Raw genomic sequence first — 15,937 nt, 5'->3', positions numbered from 1 at the left:
TGCCACGAACCACTGGAGGTGACTGAGATGGATCATCCACTCGGCACTTCTGGCTGAAAATTGCTGCGAATGCTTCAGCCTTATCTTTTGCTCTGATATGCTGGGCTCTTCTATCATTGAGGATGGGGATATTTGTGGAGCCCCCTTCTCCAGTGAATCGTTTAATTGTTCACCACCATTCACAACTGGATGTGGCAGGACTGCAGAGCTTAGATCTGATCTATTGGTTGTAGGATTGCTTAGCTCTGTCTATCACTTGCTGCTTTCACTGTTTGGTGTGCAAGTAGTCCTGTTTGGTGGCTTCACCAGGCTAATACCTCATCTTCAGGAATGCCTGGTGCTGTCCCTGGCATGCCCTCCTGCACTCTCTGTTGAGCCAGGGTTGATCTCCTGGCTTGATGGTAATGGTTGAGTGGGGGATGTGCCTAGCCATGAGGTTACAGATTGTGCTGGAGAACAATTCTGCTGCTGTTGATGGCCCACAGCACCTCATGGACGTCCAGTCTCGAGTTACTAGATCAGTGCGAAGTCTGGCCCATTTAGCTCAGTGATAGTGCCACACAACACGATGGACGTTGTTCTCGCTGTGAGACCGGGACCTCATCTCCACAGGGACTGTGTGATGGTCACTCTTACCGTTACTGTCATGGACAGATGCAACTGCAGGTGGCAGATTAGTGGGGATTAGGGCAAATACATGAAATGCGATGTATGGTAGAGTGTGTAAGTTTTTGACCTCCCTTGAATGAGTCAGTGTGTTCTCAGCATTTTCATTTCGATCAGATGTTAAGTGCAATGACTATCTTCTTGTCTTTCAGTGTCAGTACGTCTTTTATAGTCACAGCACTTAAACACTTACTGAACCGACAAGTGTATTGTATTTAAATTTAAAGAACTGTGGATACCAAAGATGTGAAACAAAATCAGAAACTCAGCAGGTCTAGCAGTATCTGTGTGAGAAAATAAGGGTTAGCATTTCGAGTCCAGTGACTCTTCTTCAGAAACTAATAATAGCTGGATAATGGTGATTTATGTGATGTTAATAGTGGGAGCAGAGGAATAGTATGGAGTGGATGGGTGGAGACAGAGCCCAGAGTGAGAGAAAAAGAAGGATAAGCAGACAAAAGGATGGTTAATGGGAAGCCAGGGAGGGAGAACAGCTGACAATGGGGATCATGAGATAGTGAATAATGGTTGGCTGTGCTGAATGTGATGACTGAGCCTGGGTCTAGTGATGAGCTTTGTTTTTATTTCTATTTAAACGCATTGTGATCAAATCAAGGCAAGTAAGGGAGGAAAGAAGGGAGGAAAGCCATTCTACCACATCTCATTTGATGGTAATGTGATGTTTCTGTTCATTGCCATGTTACACCACCTCACCTTGGAATGTCCATGTGACTGTGTACCTCCCACTTAAGTACCTCTTTCTAATTTATAAAAAAAAAAGCATTCATTCACGGGGTGAGGATATCACTGGCTAGGCCAGCATTTGTTGCCCATCCCTAATTGCTCAGAGGACAGCTGATAGTCAACCCCATTGCTGTGGGACGGAGTCACATGTAGGCCAGGCCAGGTACGGGCGGCAGTTTCCTTCCCTGAAGGACATTAGATCCCATCAATCACTCCCTCTGGGTCACAAGATTCACATTCTCACCACTCCATAGAAACCTGAATATGATTTCTATTTCAAATAAATCACAGGCTGGTTGATTGGACAAATGCACATAAGGGAATTAACAATATTTCTGCTACGTAAGGAGTGAATTAGAGGGTGCACCAATTGCAGATGAAAATGAAATTCATTTCAAAGTGCATCTTCTACAAGAGCTCATATTCTACATGATCTACTTCCAACTTGTTCTTGCCTTATAAACTGTAATTTTATTAGAGGATTCTATGATAAGAATTTGCAGTTTTTCCCTGGGCCTGATGATGATGATAGAATATCCAACTGAATCTTTTAAAATAGGAACAAAAACAGAAGCTTCTGGAAAAGTTCAGCAGGTCTGGCAGCATCTGTGAAAAAAAATCAGAGTTAATGTTTAGGGTCCAGTGATCCCTCCTCGGAACATTGAGAGAGGGTCACTGTACCCAAAACATTAACTGATTCTTCCCCCACCCCAACCACAGATGCTGCCAGACCTGCTGAGCTTTTCCAGCAATTTCCGTGTTTGTTCCTGATTTACAGCTTCTGCTGTTCTTTTGATTCGAATCTTTTAAAATGTTGTATTTATGTCACACCTTTCATAAACCTAGAATATCCAAAGTATTTACAGCCTATAATTACTCAAAATCTGAGTGGAAAAGGAAAAAATCACTCACTGTTGAATATCAAAATAGAGCCACTATGAGGTACACAGATTAGTTCCAACATGGGACAGAGAGCTCTACGGACTGATCCCCAGGTCTGCTTTATAATGGGCTCAGGTGATGAGTTCCAGTTGGACAGGACCATTAATTGTCACCAAGGAAATTCATACTCAATGATCCCTGCAGGTATATTTATGTGATTCCACATTTGCCGTGGATGGGTTATCACAAGGCAATTAATTGCTTTTGAAGAGTACACGCTGTTGCAATTGTGACACACAAAGATGCCATAAACAGCAATTTGAGAATGGCTGGATATTAGAGTAGAGTTTCCGTTGGTGGGGAACTGTACTCAGAATATGCTTGGCACTGTGATGGTATGCATGAGCACAGGTGGCATGGTAGCTTGGTGGTTAGCACTGCTGCCTCAGTGTCAGGGACCCAGGTTCAATTCCAGCCTTGGGTGACAGACAGACATTCTCCCTGTGTCTGTGTGGGCTTCCTCCAGGTGCTCCAGTTTCCTCCCACAGTCCAAAAGATGTGCAGGTTAGGGTAGATTGGCCATGCCAAATTGCCTGTGATGTTCAGGAAGGTGTAGATTAGGTGGGATGCTAAGGCTCGTTGTGAACTTTTTGGGCCGAAGGGTGTTTTTCCCACACTGTAGGGATTCTGTGAATGTTTCTGCTAACTTCAGTTTGCACACACAGCCGTAGGGAAAGCTTCAGAATCTACAAAGAGGTAGAAATGTAATCTTTGGAGGTAGCAAGAACTGCAGCTGCTGGAGTCAGAGGCTTTACACTGTGCAGCTGGAGGAAGGCAGCAGGCCAGGCAGCATCAGAGGAGCAAGAAATTTGAGGTTTCAGGTCTGACCCTTCAGAAAATGAGGCTGTTGATTGCTTTGCCTTTAAAAAGCATTTCTTTATGTTTTTGAGAACAGTAATCTGGTGCAAATTTTTCAAGACAACTGAAATAAACAAACATTTTAGTAAGTTTCTTACAACTCATCTTGTGATGAGTTGTAAGAAACTGGATTTGAAACCACTGAAGATTGCATTTAAAAACTCAGAACTATTTCATCGTTTCATTGTTCAATTTGTCAGCAAATTAAATATCTTTTTAGTACAAAAAATCTCTTAATGTGCCATGTGTTGAGAAAATGAATAAAATTTGAAGAGGATTCTTTTTGACATGTGGGAAACATTTTTTTATTAATCAAGGCACTGAAAGCAAGAGCAGGGAGGTGATGTTGGAGCTGTACAGCACTGAGGCCACAGCTGGAGCACTGTGTGCAGTTCTAGTCCCCATGTTATCAGAAGGATGCAATTCAGAGAATCCTCAAGAGTGAAAGCAGCTATTCAGCCCATCACCAACCCTTCAAGGAGCATGCCACCCAGACCCACCCTATAAACACAACCCCACATTGCCCTGGACTACTTCACCTACCTTGTACATCCCTGGACACTATGGGGCAATTTAGCTTAGCCAACCCATTAACTTGTGATAATGGGAACTGCAGATGCTGGAGAATCCAAGATTAAAAAACGAGAGGCTGGATGAACACAGCAGGCCCAGCAGCATCTCAGGAGCACAAAAGCTGACATTTCGGGCCTAGACCCTTCCTGCACATCTTTAGACAGTGGGACGAAGCCAGGACAAACCCACAGAAAGGGAGAATGTGCCAATTCCTCACAGACAGTTGTCAGAGGGTGGAATCAAACCTGGGTCCCTGGTGCTGTAAGGCAGCAGTACCGAACCACAATGCCTCCCTGGAGCAGGTACAGAGGAGATTCACCAGGGGTGTTGCCTGTGTGTTGGAGTGATCTAGCTAAGAAGACTGACTAGATAAAAGCTAGATAAGGATATTTTCCTTTGAGCAGAGATGGCGGTTGTAAGATCGGATTGAGGTGTACAAAGTTCTGAGGGGCATGAACAGGGCAGATGGGGACAGTCCTTTCCCCTATCAAGGCTCAACAACCAGGGTATGCGTTTTAAAATAAGGAGCAGGAGGTTTAGAGGGGAATTTGAACAAATGCTTTTGACCACAAGGGTAGTGGGTATCTGGGACTTTCTGCCCGAAACAGTGGGAAAGGCAGAAACCCTCAAGGTATTTATGAAGCACCTGAAACACCACAGCATACAAGGTCAAGTGTTGGGTTTAGACTAGATGTTTGTTTGATGACCAGTATGGATATGATGGGCTGAAGAGCCTTTCTCCATGATGTAAAGACTCAGTGTCTGTCTATAATAAAGACATGCAATCAGCCCGGGAGAACTGGGATGGCAGTCAATAAATCTTGAACCAATGTTTAAAAGAAATCATTGAGAACATGAAATTGATTGGATTTGGCTATAACTCACTTTTGTTTAAAATTTCTAAGTTGTTGGCTTCATTTTGGCTCACGCTGCTCGAATTAGACTGGGTTTTATTACGCAGCATGGTATCATGCCTTTTAATATTAGTCTGGCCAAGGTCAGCTTCATCTGTTCTGCTGAAACCTCAAACTTCCTTGTCTTTAATAAGTCAACTTTAAATTATTGAGCAACACCCTGATTTTTTTTAGTTTTTTCCCCCCAACACTGTTTTTGGCAAACTTTGTTTAGAACTGGAGTCCGAATCGCTCAAAGCAGTAAATATTTCAGGAGGAGAAGTAAATGTCAGTTCAAGGTCTGTGCCTGATGTATTTTATAACTTTGTGTGACAGTGTTCTGTCATTAGTTAGTGGGCAATCCCTGCAGATCCATATTTCATCAGAATGACAGGGACAGGTGATTGATCACTAATGTCGAGAGCACCTGTGTCAAGAATAACTTGAAACATTTTGATCACTATGTATTCAGCCTTATTATTGTTCACCCAAGAGTAATCCATAGGACCATGCAGAAGATTCATAAGAACCAAGAGCAGGAGTGGGGCATTTGGCCCGTCGAGCCTGCTCCACCATTCAATAAAGATCATGGCTGATCTTTTCGTGGACTCAGCTCCCTGAGCCACCCTTACTCCCTTGACTGTTCAAAAACTAAATCTTTGCCTTAAAATCATTGAACAAAGTGGGCTTAATTGCTTCACTGGCCAGGGAATTCCATAGATTCACAGCCCTTTGTGTGAAGAGGTTCATCCTCAACTCAGTCCTAAATCTGCTCTGCCTTATTTTGAGGTTAGGCCCCCTAGTTCTAATTCCACATGCCAGTGGAAAACAGCCTCCCTGCTTCCATCCTGTCTGATCCCTACATATAAAATTATGTTTCTACAAGATACCCACCTCATTTTGCTAAACTCCAAATCGTTTAATCGCAGGCTATGATCTCTTCTCAAACCAACCCATTCAACTCTGAAATTCAATGGTGCTATTAAAGGGTGCACCAGATAAATTTCATCCTCCCACCATCAATATCATATTGATCTGTGGGATCTTGCTGCACACAAGAAGTGGCTGTTGTATTTATGTGGTGTATCTTGTTTTAATTTGTTTGAGTTATGGGTGTTACCAGTTTGGTCAGCATTTATCACCTATCCCTAATTTCCTGAGGGACATTAAGAGTCAACCACATTGCTGTGGGTCTGCCCAGACTGGGGTAAGGGTAACGGACTTCCTTTCCAGATGGATTTTTTACAACAAATGATTGTTTGTGTGATCACCATTAGGCTAGTGTTTTATTCCAGATTGAACTGAACTGAATTCAAGCTTTGCCATCTGCCAGGTTGAGATTTGAACCATGCTTCCAAAATATTGGCCTGGATTCTGGAATGCTAACATCATTATTCTGACAATCTCCTCACACAATCTTAGTCATTAGAGTGATGTGGAGGTGATTGTCCTTCTGTCAGAAGAGTTACTAGGGGACACAGGCTCCTGGTGTGAGGGGGAGATGTTTAAAAGTAGTGTGTGAGATATATTTTTTCACAAAGGGTGGTGAGTGCCTGAAACATGCCACCAGAGGAGGTGGTAGAAACGGGCACAATAGCAGCATTCAAGAAACACCTGGACGAATACATGAATAGGAAGGGAACAGAGGGATACGGATTCTGTAAGTGAAGGCAGTTTTAGTGTAGAAGGGCAGTGTATCAGTGTCGGCTTGGAGGGCCAAAGTGCTGCACAGTTCTAAATTCGTACAGCTTTTTCTAAAAAAGTTTAAACCTTTCAAAGCTTACAATATTCCCAGAATAGTTTTAGCTAATTCCTAGGTAGTTTCCAGAATTGTGGAATTAGTCATTGGACTCATCTCTACTTCCACCCAGACAGTTAAGCAATAGAGCAACACACAAGGATCAGCTACAAGACCAATAGAATCAAATAAATAGGAACAAGTCTGAATACCTCAGCAGTGACATTCCCAGCAGTGTAGTCACTGTGCATTTGTAAAGGGCTGTATAAAGGAGTTTTTAAAAAAGTGGAACAACAGGCCAATTCCTGTGGGTAATTCTGAATGCTGATGATTTTGAAGTTGAGTGAAGAAGTACTTCAAACTGAAAGAGTAAAAAGAACTTTCAAAAAACCCAACAACAGACAGCAACAGCTGATGTCAGTAATTCAGACATTTGGCCTGAAATCTTCCACAAGGAGAATTGGAGGGCAGCAGATAACTGGAGCTGTTTGGGGGTTACAGTGACTGTATGATACTGAGGAAGATTCTTTCACAGCAGATTCTCCAGCCCATAATGGTTCTTAGCAGCCGCAGCTGAATTTGTCAGAGCCAAGATCTTTTTAGGTGGCCTATAGTATTTTAATATCCATTAGAGCTTGTGGGAGACAAGTTCCTATTTGTTTTTCAGGTCCTGTCACTGTCTACCAAGTCATTCTTAAAGATGCTGCTGAACAAACTGGGAGGGAGTGTTCCACGGAAGAGGCAGGATGATGCCAGAGCTGAAAGACTTCCAGAGACCTGGCTTGTATTTGTTCAAGGAGGGTAACCCTGTAACACATCTCAGGAGCAGGTGGGACTTGACCTAAAGTATCTTGTCCCAGAGACATTGACACTATTACTTTTCAGGAAGCACCCCTTTGACTGAGGTCATTCCTGCAAATATTGAAGATGAAGGAAATAATTAAAGGACTCAGGAGGACCAACAGCAAAAATGTTATCAACTTGCACAGGCAATCCAGAACAATGGGGCCAGGTGACAGTGAGAAGGTCTGAGAGTGGGTCAGAAGCAAATTCAAAGAGACAGGTTCTTAAAAACATCAGATTGAAATGTTAATTCTGTTTTTCTCCACAAATGCTGGTAGATCTGCTGAGTTTCTCCAGTGATTTAGTTTTATTTCACAAGGTTTGGTTTCTGCCTTACTCAAGCAAGATATGACAGGATCTATGCTGAGGGAACACTGCCTAAGCAGTCAGAGGGTCTGTGTGCCTCACTGTCAGACAAGATGTTAAACTTAGGTTCTGTCTGCATTGGCAGGTGTTGTAAAAGATCCCAGGACAATTCCTTTCAAATTATTGACATTCCATTCAAGTCAGCCTTTGACCCTCATACTGAGGATGTTAATTCTCACTGTCATCCTGTCTTGTGAACCAGCACTCCTTTAGAAACCAAAATATCCTCTCAATGATTCTGCAGTCAGTCAGTGCTGCAAAAGATCAGGCACCATATAGGTCACTGTCATTACATTATATAACAGCTCCATTATCCTGAAGCTAAAGTAAAATTTACTGGAAATGCTCAGGTGACCAGTAAGAGTGTGCAGAGAGAACAACATTTGTTTTAAATCTATTTTTTCAGCTTCCCCATTTCAGGGTCATCTACAAAAAACCAACTTTCCATCAGTTTGGAAAAAGCTATTAACTGGTTTCAGAAGGACTCGAGGTCTCAGGTTTGTAAGTAAAATATTTGCCAAAGATGTTTCAAAACCCTTCAGTCACTTTGTAAAACCTGCATGCTCAGAAGCAAATAAGTGATTGACTGGTCAAGAAACCATTGCCTACATTGGTGCAAAGCCTTATGCAACAGAGGAATCAGTTGTTGCTTTTCCATCAATTAGTAAGCTAACTCCTGGCAGATGAAGTCTCAGTGATTTGGAGTTTCACTCCTATTTTAATTTTGCTGTACTTTGCCTCATCATTGCAAGCTTCTAATGTTTCAATTATTTTAAAAATTAGACACAGACACTCAGTAAAACTGAAATTCAGTGTGGGGGGGGAGGGGAGGAGGAAGGAGGAGAGTATTGGGGGGGGGGGCACACAGGGAAGAAGGAGGAGAGTATAGGTGAGGAGGTAGGGAGGGTACACGTCAGTCCAGGGAAGACAGACGGGTCAAGGAGGTGGGATGAGGTTAGTAGGTAGGAGATGGAGGTGCGGCTTGGGGTGGGAGGAAGGGATGGGTGAGAGGAAGAACAGGTTAGGGAGGCAGAGACAGGTTGGACTGGTTTTGGGATGCAGTAGGGGGAGGGGAAGAGCTGGGCTGGTTGTGCGATGCAGTGGGGGGAGGGGACGAACTGGGCTGGTTTTGGGATGCGGTGGGGGAAGGGGAGATTTTGAACCTGGTGAAGTCCACATTGATACCATATGGCTGCAGGGTTCCCAGGCGGAATATGAGTTGCTGTTCCTGCAACCTTCGGGTGGCATCATTGTGGCACTGCAGGAGGCCCATGATGGACATGTCATCGAAAGAATGGGGGGGGGGGGGGGGGGAAGGGAGTTAAATGGTTCACGACTGGGAGGTGCAATGAGGGAGGAGGTGTGGGGGCAAGTGTAGCACTTTCTGCGGTTGCAGGGGAAGGTGCCGGGTGTGGTGGGGTTGGAGGGCAGTGTGGAGCAAACAAGCGAGTCACGGAGAGTGGGGTCTCTCCGGAAAGCAGACAAGGGTGGGGATGGAAAAATGTCTTGGGTGGTGGGGTCGGATTGTAGATGGCGGAAGTGTCGGAGGATGATGCGTTGTATCCGGAGGTTGGTAGGGTGGAGAGAGAGAACAAGGGGGATCCTCTTAGGGCTGTTGTGGTGGGGGCAGGGTGTGAGGGACGTGTTGTGGGAGTCACGGTCAAGGGTGTTCTCGACCACTGTGGGGGGGGGGGGGGGGGGGGAAGTTGCGGTCCTTGAAGAATTTGGACATCTAGAATGTGCGGGAGTGGAATGCCTTATCCTGGGAGCAGATGTGGTGGAGGCAGAGGAATTGGGAATAGGGGATGGAATTTTTGCAGGAGCGTGGGTCGGTGGGAGGAAGTGTATTCTACGTAGCTGTGGGAGTCAGTGGGCTTGAAATGGACATCAGTTACAAGCTGGTTGCCTGACATGGAGACTGAGGTGTCCAGGAAGGTGAGGGATGTGTTGGAGATGGCCCAGGTGAACTTGAGGTTGGGGTGGAAGGTGTTGGTGAAGTGGATGAACTGTTTGGCTCCTCTGGGGAAGGAGAGGTGGCGCTGATACAGTCATCAATGCAATGGAGGAAGAGGTGGGGTTTGGCGCCTGTGTAGGTGCAGAAGAGGGGCTGTTCCACGTAACCTACAAAGAGGCAGGCATAGCTTGGGCCCATGCGGGTGCCCTTGGCTACCCCATTTGTCTGTAGGAAGAGGGAGGAATTGAAAGAGAAGTTGTTGAGGGTGAGGACGAGTTCAGCTAGACAGATGAGGGTGTCGGTGGAGGGGGACTGGTCGGTCCTGCAGAACAGGAAGAAGCAGAGGGCCTTGAGGCCATCTGCATGAGGAATACAGGTGTATCAGGACTGGCCGTCCATGGTGAAGATGAGGTGTTGGGGGCCAGGGAATTTGAAGTTCTGGAGGAGGTGGAGGGCGTGAGTGGTGTCAGACATAGGTGGGGAGTTCCTGGACCAAAGGGGAGAAAATGGAGTCCAGATAGGTGGAGATGAGTTCGGTGGGGCAGGAACAGGCTGAGACGATGGGTCGACCAGGGCAGGCAGGTTTGTGGATTTTGGGAAGGAGATAGAAACAGGCCGTGCGGGGTTGGGGAACAATGACATTGGAGGCTGTGGGTGGGAGGTCCCCTGAGGTGACGAGGTCGTGAATGGTGTTGGAGATGATGGTTTGGTGCTTGGGGACACACACACACGTCTCAGGCTTTTTACCTCTTCTACCCCTTGGAGTGTTGGGCAGCTTTATCCCCTCCCCCCATGTAGCAAGGGTGTTGCTGGCTGGGGCAGCATTTATTGCCCATCCCTAATTGCCCAGAGGGCAGTTAAGTCACATTGCTGTGGGTCTGGAGTCAGATGTGGGCCAGACCAGGTAAGGATGGCAGCTTCCTTCCCTAAAAAAGAACACGAGTGACCCAGATGGGTTTTTCCCAACAATTGACAGCTTCATCGTCATCATTTAAAAATCTGGATTCAGATTTTATCTAATTCACATTCTACCATTTGCTGTGGTAGGATTCAAAGCCAGCACCCCAGAACATTTCCTAGATCTCTGGATTAGCAGCCCAGCAATAATACCATGAGGACATCACCCCTTACTATGGAAGGATTGTTTGAGTAAAGATTGGGGCCAGGACAGTGGGAGAGGTCTCCTCTGCTTGAAGCCACAGGGTTTTTCCATGTCTGTCTGAAGTAGTGACAATGGGAGGTAGCATTTGGGATCAGTCTTTCACCCAATGGTCAGCATGGCTGACCGTCCCTCAGGCCTGTGCTTAATGCCCCTACACAACATAACTCTAGTTTCTCAAAACATAACCAGAGTGAGCAATGCGTTCTATTTCTGGGATGTGGCAAGGCTAAGGAAGTGAACACATTAGAGCAAGTGATTGTAGTCCCCAGAGTGGAGCTCAATTACAACATTAACAACCTGAGAACAACTATTAAATCCCAAAGAAGAGAATCTCATCCCTGAAACAATGGTCTGACTGGCTAATGCCATCAGTGTCTCCCAGTGAGAAACAATACCCAAAGATGTACTGCACAATTGGACTGATTGTGTTGTACCTGGGATAGAGCTCTCGATGTGTACAGTCTCTTGTGGGGGGTGGAGGAAGAATATCCAAGAGACAAGTATAAAATTTGGAGCAGTACAGCACAGGGACTGGCCCTTCAGCCCACTATGTCTGTGCTGACCATGATACCTTTCTAATCTAAACCCGTCTGTCTGCATAGGATCCATATCCCTCTATTCCATTCCTGATCAGTATGTCCAAATGCCTCTTAAATGTTGCTATCATATCTGCTAACACCTACCCCTGGCAGCATGTTCCAGGCACCTACTTCTGGAAGGCAGAACTTTTCCCCCACTCACCTTAAAAACTTACACCTCCTGGTATTTGACATTTCCACCCTATCAATTTTATACATTTGTCAGGTCACCCCTCAGCTGCTGACTAGTGAAAACAATGTTTGCCCAACCGAGCAAGAGCAAGAGCATATACTCAAATCCAGGCAACATCCTGGCAAACTTCTTCTGCCCCCTTTGAAGCATCCACATCCTTCAGAGTGTAGCAGCCTGAACTGTGCACAATGCTGTAAGTGTGGCCGAGTTAATGTTTTATACAGCTGTAACATATCTCACCAACATTTATACTCAGTGCCCTGCCTGATGAAGGCAGCTTGTTATAGGCCTTCTTCACCATCTTACTCATGTGTCACCACTTTCAGGGAGCTAGGACATGCACCCCAAGATCCCACTGGTGTACTAGCACTAAGGGTCCTGTCTTTAGTGTACATTTTGGGGATCTGGGGAGTTAGTGGGAAAGTGGAATTGCAACCCCAGATCAGGCTGCAGGAATGACAGGAAACTGGGTAGTTCAGAGGAATCTTGGGGTAATTATTCACAGATCCTGATGTCAACAGATCAACTGAATGCGACAGTTAAGGCAGCTTATGGGACACTGGTTTTCATTACTCATGGCATAAGGTTAAAGAGTAAGGAGGTAATGTTGAAGCTGTGCAGAGCATTGATTAGTGACAACTAGAGGGTTGTGTGCAATTCTGGAGTGTTTAGATTAACTCATCCACTGGTCTGTTTGGTACCACACTGAATGAATTTTGATTGATCCATGTGCATTGAAAAGCACAGGTATAGTTGGGTAGGAAAGTGCCTGAGGAAGCCTGTTACCCACAACATTATAGCTGTTTGAGCCACACCTACTTTCTAGGACAAACTGGAGAAGGTAGGGGAATGGGCATGGGGTAGTTTGGTGAACCCAGCTGACTATATTACTGGTCATGTCAAATTGTATTGTGGGACTTTACTTGATAGATTGACTGTCATGGTAAGTGGAAAGGAGGGTATGTTACAGCCTCTGACCAAGAGGCTTCCAGTGTACTCATCGTAAAATGACAAAAACTTGTATTGCACAATTCAAAAACAATTGAAGCAAACTCATTACAAAAACATTGGAAAGACAAAGGTTCAAGTGTTTGAACCCCAGCACTGCCTTCAAAGACATTGAAGCATCACTAAGGGTCACCCTTACCTCTACCTTAGTGCTCTCTGCTTAGCCAGTACAGCTGTACTTGGTCTTCCAGCAGCATTTTCTCCATGCACTTAACCCTATTCTGTTCAATTTAAAAAAACAGAGGACTACAAAACTGCTAACTCAGCTCACTATTACTGCTTAACATCATTCCTTGACCTTATGTTTCCAACAAACCTGGAAAGTGTCATCCCTCCGCCCCCCCAACCCACCCCAGTGCTGATGGAGCACCATTGTCAGAGGGTGTGCTGGTTAATGTAGATACTGTCTAATCTCAACTGTAACATTCTGCATCATGATCCTGGTGTTGTCATGGAGAATTTCATGATAACCAAGTCTGGTCATTACTGTGGGCTGTTAATTGGAGCTTGCTGTGCAATGCTTGATTGCCATGTTTCCAGTGTTGCAGTGAGCATCACTCCAATGGCTGTGGGACACTGAGGTAATGAACTGAACTCAAGTGCTTCACTGTGTTTTACTGGCTTTTGGCCCTTACTCTGGGCACTGGGTGGCTCCCAAATTGGAAGAATTGCAGGACAGCTGGTGCCGTCCTGTTACCCACTGAGCATCTGAGAGTCATTATACAGTTCGAGGTTTATGCAGCATCCAAGTGTCCTGACTGGAAAGCCAGTCCACCCACAATACACTTCGATTATCGTTTGCTGCCACCTAGTGCTAAACATTCAAACATCACCTGGAGGTAATGTTTCAGCTTTGCATTTATAACTCCTGCCATTTCATTCAGGTAGGTACGTGGGCTTGGGGCCCCTGTTATGGCTGTAGTTTTTGTGGGGGCGGGGGTGGTATGTGGAACATTCCTTGTTCCAGTTCTACTCCAGCCCCCAACCCACAACTCTTTCTGCGTTATATTGATGATATCATCAGTGGTGCTTCTACAGGTCTTGCTTCCAATTTCCACACTGCCGTCGCTGCCACCTGGCCTGACTCCTCCCTTGACATCTGTTTCCATTTCTGAGGCTAGACTGGCCACTAACATCCACTATACCCAGCAACTCAGCTACCTGGACTGTACATCCTCAGTTCTGATGAAGTGTCACGGGACCCAAAACATTAACTCTTTTCTCCTGCACAGATACTGCCAGGCTTGTTGTGCTTTTCTAGCAACTTTGTTTGTGTACAGCCTCACACCCTGCTTCCATCCCATTCTCAGCTCCTCCCTCTTCATCGCATGTGTGATGATTATGTCAATGTTGACAAGGGAGCGTCCAAAACATCCATCTTCTTCCCTAACCAAGGATTCCCTGGCACCGTTGTTGACAGGGCCCTCAACCAGGTCCAACCCATCTCCTGCATTTCCACCCTCACCCTTTCTCTTCTATCCCACAACAGTGGGAAGGTTCCCCTCATCCTCACCCACCATCCCCATCCAGAAGGATCAGACACCATTCCTGCCACCCCCAGCAAGATGCCACCACCAGATACATATTCCCCTCCCCTCCCTTGTCCGCCTTCCATAGGGACCATTTCCTCCAGGACACCCTGGCCCATACTTCCTTCATCCCCAACACCTCCCCTCAGCCCTACGGCACCTTCCCCGGGAACCAGCAAAGGTGCAGCACCTGCCCATTTACCTCCTCCCTCCCCAGCATCCAAGGGCCCAAAACATACCTTCCAGGCAAAGGAACACTTCTCCTGCACCTCCCAGAATCTAGTCCGTTACATTCACTCACAATGTGGTCTCCTCTACAATGGAGAGACTGCAGTACACACTGGGTGACTGCTTCACTTAACATCTACGTTCTGCCCACAAAAAATAATTCCCAGTTGCCTGCCACTTTAAACACACCACCCTGTTACCTGGCCAACATCTCTGCCTCAGGCTTTCTGCAGCATTCCAGTGAAGTTCAGTGCAAGCTAGAGGTACAACACCTCATTTTCCCCCTTGGGGATCTGGCAGCCCTCAGTATGGAGTTCAATAATTTTAGGGACTGAGCTCTCCCATGAGCTAGCCCCCTACCCCACACACCAGGGGTGTTATCATAGTCTGCCATTACACACACCCTCTCGTTAGTCACTAACAGTCCCCATTAACTGCTATTCACCCTTCCAGCCTGATCATTACCCATTTCATTGGGTGTCCAACTATTCTGCTGTCTTCAGGCTCTATTCCCACTTACCGTTTACTCCTTAGCCCCTCCCCTATCTTCTGTATAGGAGCCAACATTTTAATAGTTACATCAATTCAGATAAAGGGTCACTGGATCCCAAATGCTAACTAATCTTCCCCCACTCCCTTCTGCTGATGTTGCCGGACCTGCTGAGCTTTTCCAGCAACTTCCGTTTTTGTTTCTGATTTATAAGTCTACAACTATTATTGGTTTGATTGTTGCAAAAAAAATGTAAAACCCCAAAGAGTGTCAGAAAATCCAGTAAGTAGTTCAGAGATGCAGTATGACAACAAAACAGATTTTTAAAGTTTCAAAGCAGTAAGGTTCAAACAGTCATTCATGCTATCGATGGCATTGTTCACAAAAGTACTACAGAGACAAAGTTAAAAGGACTGGCAAATAAAAGAATTTGAAACATTGTCATACACAGACCTGCAAACTTTGCAGAAACCAAATTAATTCAACATTGACTGATGCAAGAATACAAGATTCAACAGCAATCGTTCCGAGACAATGGCAACATTGTGAAACAGTAAAAAGTTTCTTGACATAAGTGATACTTACCTAGAACTAAAGAACATTATTTTTGTAGGACCACATAGGATCATACACATGATGAGTAGAATTAGCCCATTCAGTCCTTTTGAATTCCATATTTCTGACTACCCCAATAACTGCTGATTCACCATCTAACAATAATATATCCACTTCTTGAAATAACTCCAGAGGTTGTAACCCTTCACTGAGTCACCTTTTGTTTAAGCATGCATGGTATTTAAAGTTATAGACCACAGAAACAGACCTTTCAGCTCAAGCCAAACATAATCCCAACCTAAACTAGTCCCACCTGTCTGCTTCAGGCTCACATCCCTCCAACCCTTTCCTGTTCATGTACTTCACCAAATGTCTTTTAAACATTGTAACTGTACCCACACCCACCACCTCAGGAAGTTCATGCCATACATTCTTTGTAAAAAAATAATTGCCCCAATGTCTTTTTAAATCTCTCTCATCTCACCTTAAAATGTGTCCCCTAGTCTTAATTCCCCCACCCTAGGGATGGAACAACTACCTTTAACCCTAGCTATACCTTATGATTTTATAAACCTCTATAAGGTCACATCTCAACCTCCTACATTCCAGTCTCTTCT

The sequence above is a fragment of the Stegostoma tigrinum genome, chromosome 18 (assembly GCF_030684315.1).
Source record: "Stegostoma tigrinum isolate sSteTig4 chromosome 18, sSteTig4.hap1, whole genome shotgun sequence".
NCBI lineage: Eukaryota > Metazoa > Chordata > Chondrichthyes > Orectolobiformes > Stegostomatidae > Stegostoma > Stegostoma tigrinum.
This window is presented reverse-complemented; position numbering follows the sequence as displayed.